We start from the raw sequence: 9,398 nt of genomic DNA on the forward strand, positions 1-9,398 counted from the left end.
GGAGATCGAGAGAGAGAGAGAGAAAGAGAGATAGCGAGAGCGAGATCGAGAGAGAAAGAACGAGAGATAGAGTACGTAGATAGAGAAGAAACTATGAAATTAAAAGAGGCAAAGGGGTTTTGCCTGCTACATGCATTGCCATGTACACCTGGGAGTGCACGTATGTGTCTACCCATATAGGATTTGACCAATAAAGACGAGATTTTGACCCGGTGGTCCTGATCTCCGTACACCTCTGGACCGAGGTGTACAGAGATTGGGCAAGACTAGAGAATGCGAGGTAGTTTACATTGTGAGGAGTATATATATATATATATATTAAAACAACATTCATAATCATTGTAGATGGCAACGTCATCAACTAACATGGAGGAAAAGATTGCATGATCGTGCACACTCTGCAAGTATCAAATCCTGTGCAAGCGTAGGATATGTAATGAGTATGTGCACAAGTACGGAGAGTTTGCTAGAGAAACCGTACAGAATCTGCGATACGACTCCTACGGAACGGGCATTGATTTCTGCGACATAGCACCTACAATCTGAGAGAGAGAGAGAAAAAAGATTATGCGTGAAGGTCCGACCAATATAGAGCCACGGATGGAAGCAGAAAAGGGCTTACAGACAGAAGACGACGGCATGGAGGAGATGCTGGATGCCTTCTTCTAGACAAGCAAGGAGAACGCAAACGAAGCAGCACCAGAAGCGGTGCGCCTATCTCCTGAAGACATGTTGAGGAAGTTGGAACGTTAACCAATCTATGAAGGCGCCAAAATATCTGTGCTTCGTACTTGTCTGGTGTTTTTGAATCTTCAGTAAGTGTACGGGTGGTTAGATGCAAGCGTCACTGCTTTGTTTAGGTATGTAATTTACAAAAGAGATTTTCCGATTGCAACGGTGATGTGCTCTTGTATTGACTACCGAATTTCTATCCGTTTCTGACCCAGAAATGCCTTGACTGTGGAGCGATGAGGAGGATGCAAGACTGGTGGGAGAGGAGTCGCAAGGGCAAGGGGTGCCGAAGAAAATGAACCTGGCCATGCGAGAAAAGATCATGAAGTTCTGTATACGAAATTCAGCGCCAATGCAAAAATGGCTTGAAAGGTATGAAGAAGAGAAAGAGAGACGCAATAGGGAGCGACAGGATTTCATGCGAACTCGAACGACTAGAGGCTCACCCGTGCCAGACTATCTCGCTCCTCTATCTCAATTCCCTACAATGGCATGGTTGGACAAGACAGTGAGAGCAGCTAGCTCGACAGATCGGAGAATCCATATCTCTAGAAGAGGAAGAGTTGGCTATTGGATGTGACTGGAAGTATCATACATACATGGCACTGTGGTTGCATGGAAAGCATTTCAGAACACAACAAATTGACAGCAGAAGAAACACGTTTGACAGTGGGGTAATGGTTAATTTCATGCAAATGAGGAGGGCCAGTGCTAGAGACACGAATGAAAGCACTAGCAACTTGGATTATTGCGGTCTGGTGTCAGATATCCTAAAAGTAAGGTTCAGGCGGTTTGAGATGTTTTTGTTGGATGTGAAGTGGTTCAAGGTGATTACTTCTGGTCGCGCAATGCAACGGTACCCAGAGATGGAAACAAACTTGTGCAAATAGATTCTACAAAGATTTGGACAGATGTGAACGACACATTTGCTCTCCGAGAACATTGCGAGCAAGTGGTCTTTGTACCGGACCGGAGATAGCGATAATGGTGGTTTGTGGTTCAGGTTCCTACAAGAAATAAACAAGTATTTGAAGGGCACGATCTACTGGAGGAAAGTCAGTCAGACGACGTCCATACTACTGTGACATTAGATGAGATGGACGAAGGTATGGCAGAGGAAGATGACAGATATACGAGGGATGACGCAGACGAGCCATAATTGAGACTTGTAGATGAAGATGCAATGGATGAAGACAATCTGCCAGAACAGGTTGGGGTAGAGTTATGTTTGCAATTAGAGATAGACGATGATATGGTGCAAGATCTTATCGATGATGCCTCACTCGTCGAGGCCTAGGCCTGTAAGTATTTGTGTGAAGACGTTGATTTAAAATTAAGCTTACAGTTAATTTAAACAATTGTGTTCTGACGCTTTATTTTTCTTTCTTTGTGCAGGAATTTAGTATGGTATACCAGATTCTAGATCCCGCTTCCATGAGTGCAGATGCATTCATGGGCTTGTTACACGGATGACGCCTGCTCAGATCGTAGAGGCTTCTCAGTACTGGGTAGCCAGAGGCACGGGTACTACGCCTTCGGGCTTTACAGCAGAGGGTCCGACGCCTAGGGGGGGGACGCCTACGGGGGGGAGGACGCCTATGGGTACGACGCTTGCTTCTCCCATCACAGCCCTTTCGACACCTAGGGGTGGGACAGAGGCGGGTACGTCCTCATCTCCGCAGCACAGGCGCACTTGCTGATCTCGGCGATCGTCAGGTGGAGGTGGTGGTTGTTGTGGAGGAGGGTCCACAGATGCTTCGACCCCTCCTCGCTCACAACCGCTGTCCTACCCAGACACTCCTCTTGACACACCTCTTGGCACACCTTGGACACCTTGGGGGGACACAGGATCCTAGTGCCTCCAAGCTCTATACTGTACAGGCAGATGGTTTTGTTGACATGGATAGAGTCGGGTCTGAGATGCGACAGCGGATTTGCCAGCTCCCGGAGCTGCAGTTTTCGACCAGCCTTCTGACGTCTTGGGGTGATTAGGATGGGGACAAAGTCAATTACATAGTGGAGACCATCCTGAGAGAGTACCAGCCTACTCCGGGTTCTTCCGTTGTTCCTAGGAGGTGGGTCAAGGGTGTTGTACGGGACACTGTGAAACATCGACGAGATGCAGCTCGGAAGGCTTTCAGGACCGGCTCGCCGAAGCCTTCGGACATCCCACACGAGACGTGGCTGCAAATCAGGGAGGATGAGCGGACAGCGGACACGCGGTTCAAACAGCAGTGTGAGGCCGCGGAGGTACGACAGATGACCAGAGGGACATCTCATCTTGGCAGGAGAGGCTTCGACACCTTTTGCTATGAGTTTGTGAGTTTCTAATCCAATCTTAACTATGGCGTTTTTTAAAATGCGATGAATCATGTATTCTTATTACTTTGATTTTTGTATAAACGCAGAATCTTGCGATGCATTGAGCTCCCTCACGCTAGGAGGAGTGAGAGGGATATCGCAGAGGTATCTATGAAGTACTGAATGATCTTGAAGCTTCAGGAGAGCCTGTAGACTGGGAGGCCTTACAGTCTCGCTGATCGCTTGAGGTGAGACGTTAATATGTGTGAGTTGATTTAATTAAGTAAGTATATGTGAAGTAATATCCATACTAATTTTGTGACTTGTCTTATGTGCAGGTTGCGACGCCTAGTCATTAGTGGACCGGATTCATATATATGCTTTGTGAGACACAGACACGCTTTTGTGTCTCTTTTTTCTTTTGACAGTTATTGTTCAGACAGTTATTGTTTCCCTTATGGTTATGATTATTGTCATTGTCATTGTATAGACATGGTTATTTCTCCTATTTTTATATAGACACAGTTATGGTTTAGGTTTTGTTAATGGTTATGTTTAACTTTCTGGTTATGCTTATGGTTATTGTTAATTTTGTTTATGGTTATGGTTATCTGCATTATGGTTATTCTTTTAAGTTATGGTTATGGTTCGTTATGGTTATGCTTTTAGTGATGGTTACGGTTCGTTATGGTTATGCTTTTAAGTTATGGTTATGTAATGGTCCTGCTATTAGTCATAATTTTTCTATGATGTGTCTATAGTATGCGCACATACCTATAAAGCTTCTTAACTCACACTACAACACTACATGAAGATATCGACGTTTCTATATCGACGGCCATGCTTTTCCACATGTATATCGACGTAATTAGCGTGAGTCGCTATACGCGTCGATATACGCATCGCAGTGTGCGTCGATATACGCATGGAAAGGCTTTATTTGCCACGCGTATATCGACGCGTATAGCGACGCAAAAAAATTTGGGGGAAAAAAGAGAAACTCACGCGCAAGGGCCATTTTCGCTTGCTTAGATCTTAGCCGAAACCTACTGCGTAGGTACTATGTCCATCTCCGCCCCCCCCCAACCCCTCCCTCTCTCTCTCTCTCTCTCTCTACAGTGTGTGTGTGTGTGTGTGTAGGAAAGAGAGAGAGAGAGAGAGAGAGAGAGAGAGAGAGAGAGAGAGAGAGAGAGAGCGGCGTGTGTGTGTGCATGTGTGTGAGTGTAGGAAAGAGAGAAAGCGGTGTGTGTGTGTGTGTGTGTGTATTTAAAAGAGAGAGAGAGAGGTGTGTGTGTGTGTGTGTGTAGGAAATAGAGAGAGAGAGAGAGAGAGAGAGAGAGAGAGAGAGAGAGAGAGAGAGAGAGAGAGAGAGAGAGAGAGAGAGAGAGAGAAATGTGTGTGTGTGTGTGTGTGTAGGAAAGAGAGAGAGAGAGAGAGAGAGAGAGAGAGAGAGAGAGAGAGAGAGAGAGAGAGAGAGAGAGAGAGAATTAATGTATGCTTAGGAAGTTAAAATTAAAGAAAAAAAATTAAAGAGAGAAATGAAATGAAATGTTATATTAGCGTCTTCGAAAGGCCAAAGTGACATATGAGACATGAGACAAGAAAGTTACAATGTGATGGATCTGATACAAATCAGAGTAAGAAGATGACAAAATAAAATATTATGGAATCCTAAACTGCTGGGTGTGGACTAAACGGCTAAACCAGCTAGCTGGGATAGGTAGATCATAGGATATCCAGCATCTGTCACTGGCGGATCTCATCAATCTCCTCCACGGTCAGTAGTCTAACCGGGCGTTGTGCATGTCGAGCGTAAGTGACCTAGCTAGATCCTCTCATGCAGCCTCTGTCGATGTTGTGTAGTCCTCCGCAGTCGTGGGCGTCTAGATGTCCCTAGCTTAGTCGCTCGTTCGATCAATAGAGAGATAGGGAAGTAGAGAGCGAAAGAGAGAGAGAGAGAGAGAGAGAGAGAGAGAGAGAGAGAGAGAGAGAGAAAGAGAGAGAGAGAGAGAGAGGGAAGTGGAGAGCGAGACAGAGAGAGAGATAGGAAAATAGGGAAATAGAGAAAGAAAGAGAGATAGCTAGCGAGAGCGAGATCGAGAGAGAGAGAGAGAAAGAGAGATAGCGAGAGCGAGATCAAGAGAGAAAGAACGAGAGATAGAGTACGTAGACAGAGAAGAAACTATGAAATTAAAAAAGGTAAAGGGGTTTTGCCTGCTACATGCATTGCCATGTACACCTGGGAGTGCACGTATGTGTCTACACGTATACGATTTGACCAATAAAGATGAGATTTTGACCCGGTGGTCCTGATCTCCGTACACCTCTGGACCGAGGTGTACAGAGATTGGGCAAGACTAGAGAATGCGCGGTAGTTTACATTGTGAGGAGTATATATATATATATTAAAACAACATTCATAATCATTGTAGATGGCAACGTCATCAACTAACATGGAGGAAAAGATTGCATGCTCGTGCACACTCTGCAAGTATCAAATCCTGTGCAGGCGTAGGATATGTAATGAGCATGTGCACAAGTACGGAGAGTTTGCTAGAGAAACCATACAGAATCTGCAATACCACTCCTACGGAACGGGCATTGATTTCTGCGACATAGCACCTACATCTGAGAGAGAGAGAAAAAAGATTATGCGTGAAGGTCCGACCAATATAGAGCCACGGATGGAAGCAAAAAAGGGCTTACAGACAGAAGACGATGGCATGGAGGAGAAGCTGGATGCCTTCTTCCAGACAAGCGAGGAGAACGCGAACGAAGCAGCACCAGAAGCCGTGCGCCTATCTCTTGAAGACATGTTGAGGAGATTGGAACGTCAACCAATCTATGAAGGCGCCAAAATATCTGTGCTTCGTAATTGTCTGGTGTTTTTGAATCTTCAGTAAGTGTACGGGTGGTCACATGCAAGCGTCACTGCTTTGTTTAGGTACGTAATTTACAAAAGAGATTTTCCGATTGCAATGGTGATGTGCTCTTGTATTGACGATCGAATTTCTATCCGTTTCTGACCCAGAAATGCCTCGACTATGGAACAATGAGGAGGATGCAAGACTGGTGGGAGAGGAGCCGCAAGGGCAAGGGGTGCCGAAGAAAATGAACCTGGCCATGCGAGAAAAGATCATGAAGTTCTGTATACTAAATTCAGCGCCAATGCAAAAATGGCTTGAAAGGTACGAAGAAGAGAAAGAGAGACGCAATAGGGAGCGACAGGATTTCACGCGAAGTCGAACGACTAGAGGCTTACCCTTGCCAGACTATCTCGCTCCTCTACCTCAATTCCCTACAATGGCATGGTTGGACAAGACAGTGAGAGCAGCTCGACAGATCGGAGAACCCATATCTCTAGAAGAGGAAGAGTTGGCTATTGGATATGACTGGAAGTATCATACATACATGGCACTGTGGTTGCATGGAAAGCATTTCAGAACACAACAAATTGACAGCAGAAGAAACACGTTTGACATTGGGGTAATGGTTAGTTTCATGCAAAAGAGCAGGGCCAGTGCTAGAGACACGAATGAAAGCACTAGCAACATGGATTACTGTGGTCTTTTGTCAGATATCCTGAAAGTAAGCTTCAGGCGGTTTGAGATGTTTTTGTTGGATGTGAAGTGGTTCAAGGTGATTACTTCTGGTCGCGCAATGCAACGCTACAAGATATAAACAAGTATTTAAAGGGCAAGATCTCCTGGAGGAAAGTCAGTCAGACGACGTCCATACTACTGTGAGATTAGATGAGATGGACGAAGGTATGGCAGAGGAAGATGACAGATATACGAGGGATGACACAGACAAGCCATAATTGAGACTTGTAGATGAAGATGCAATGGATGAAGACAATCTGCCAGAACGAGTTGGGCCAGAGTTCTGTTTGCAATTAGAGATAGACGATGATACAGTGCAAGATCTTATCGATGATGCCTCACTCGTCGAGGCCTAGGCCTGTAAGTGTTTGTGTGAAGACATTGATTTAAAATTAAGCTTACAGTTAATTTAAACAATTGTGTTCTGACGCTTTATTTTACTTTCTTTGTGCAGGAATTTAGTATGGCATACCAGATTCTAGATCCCGCTTTTATGAGTGAAGATGCATTCATGGGCTTGTTACACGGTTGACGCCTACTCAGATCGCAGAGGCTTCTCAGTACTGGGTAGCGAGAGGCACGGGTACTACGCCTCCGGGCTTCACAGCGGAGGGTCCGACGCCTAGGGGGGGGATGCCTACGGGGGGGAGGACGCCCTTGGGTACGACGCTTGCTTCTCCCATCACAGCCGCTTCGACACCTAGGGGTGGGACAGAGGCGGATACGTCCTCATGTCCGCAGCACAGGCGCACTCGCTGATCTCGGCGATCCTCAGGTGGAGGTGGTGGTTGCTGTGGAGGAGGGTCCACAGATGCTTCGACCCCTCCTCGCTCACGACCCCCGTCCTACCCAGGCACTCCTCTTGACACACCTCTTGGCACACCTCGGACACCTTGGGGGGCACAGGATCCTAGTGCCTCCAAGCTCTATACTGTACAGGAAGATGGTTTTGTTCACATGGATACAGTCGGGACTGAGATGCGACAGCGGATTCGCCAGCTCCCGGAGCTGCAGTTTTCAACCAGCCTTCTGACGTCTTGGGGTGATTAGGATGGGGCCAAAGTCAATTACATAGTGGAGACCATCTTGAGAGAGTACCAGCCTACTCCGGGTTCTTCCGTTGTTCCAAGGAGGTGGATCAAGGGTGTTGTACGGGACACCGTGAAACATCGACGAGATGCAGCTCGGAAGGCTTTCAGGACCGGCTCGCCGAAGCCTTCGGACATCACACACGAGACGTGGCTGCAGATCAGGGAGGATGAGCGGACAGCGGACAGGTGGTTCAGACAGCAGTGTGAGGCCGCGGAGGTACGACAGATGACCACGGGGACATCTCATCTTGGCAGCAGAGGCTTCGACACCTTTGTCTATGAGTTTGTGAGTTTCTAATCCAATCTTACCTATGGTGTTTTTTAAAACGCGATGAATCATGTATTCGTATTACTTTGATTTTTGTATAAACGCAAAATCTTGCGATGCATCGAGCTCCGTCACGCTAGGAGGAGTCAGATGGATATCGCAGAGGTATCTATGAAGTACTGAATGATCTTGAAGCTTCAGGAGAGCCTGTAGACTGGGAGGCCTTACAGTCTCGCTGATCGCTTGAGGTGAGACGTTAATATGTGTGAGTTGATTTAATTAAGTAAGTATATGTGAAGTAATATCCATACTAGTTTTGTGAGTTGTCCTATGTGCAGGTTGCGACGCCTAGTCAATAGTGGACCGGATTTCAAATATATGCTTTGTGAGACACAGACACGCTTCTGTGTCTCTTTTTTGTTTTGACAGTTATTGTTCAGACAGTTATTGTTTCCCTTATGGTTATGATTATTGTCATTGTCATTGTATAGACATGGTTATTTCTCCTATTTTTATATAGACACAGTTATGGCTCAGGTTTTGTTAATGGTTATGTTTAACTTTTTGGTTATGCTTATGGTTATTGTTAATTTTGTTTATGGTTATGGTTATCTGCATTATGGTTATGCTTTTATGTTATGGTTATGGTTCGTTATGGTTATGCTTTTAAGTTATGGTTACGGTTCGTTATGGTTATGCTTTTAAGTTATGGTTATGTAATGGTCCTGCTATTAGTCATAATTTTTCTATGAAGTGTCTATAGTATGCGCACATACCTATAAAGCTTCTTAACTCACACTACAACACTACATGAAGATATCGACATTTCTATATCGACGGCCATGCTTTTCCACGTGTATATCGACGTAATTAGCATGCATCGCTATATGCGTCGATATACGCGTCGCAGTGTGCGTCGATATACGCGTGGAAAGGCTTTATTTGCCACGCGTATATCAATGCGTATAGCGACGCAAAAAAATTTGGGGAAAAAAAGCGAAACCCGCGCGCAGGGGCCATTTTCGCCTGCTTAGATCTTGGCCGAAACCTGCTGCGCAGGTACTATGTCCATCTCCACCCCCCCAACCCCTCCCTCTCTCTCTCTCTACATCGTGTGTGTGTGTGAAGGAAAGAGAGAGAGAGAGAGAGAGAGAGAGAGAGAGAGAGAGAGAGAGAGAGAGAGAGAGAGAGAGCGGTGTGTGTGTGTAGGAAAGAGAGAAAGCAGTGTGTGTGTGTGTGTGTGTATGTAAAAGAGAGAGAGAGAGGTGTGTGTGTGTGTGTAGGAAATAGAGAGAGAGAGAGAGAGAGAGAGAGAGAGAAGAGAGAGAGAGAGAGAGAGAGAGAGAGAGAGAGCACTGTGTGTGTGTGTGTTAGAGGTGTGTGTGTGTGTAGGAGAGAGAGAGA

Source organism: Adiantum capillus-veneris, chromosome 4 (assembly GCF_014529385.1).
Source record: "Adiantum capillus-veneris isolate H3 chromosome 4, ASM1452938v2, whole genome shotgun sequence".
Taxonomy (NCBI): domain Eukaryota; kingdom Viridiplantae; phylum Streptophyta; class Polypodiopsida; order Polypodiales; family Pteridaceae; genus Adiantum; species Adiantum capillus-veneris.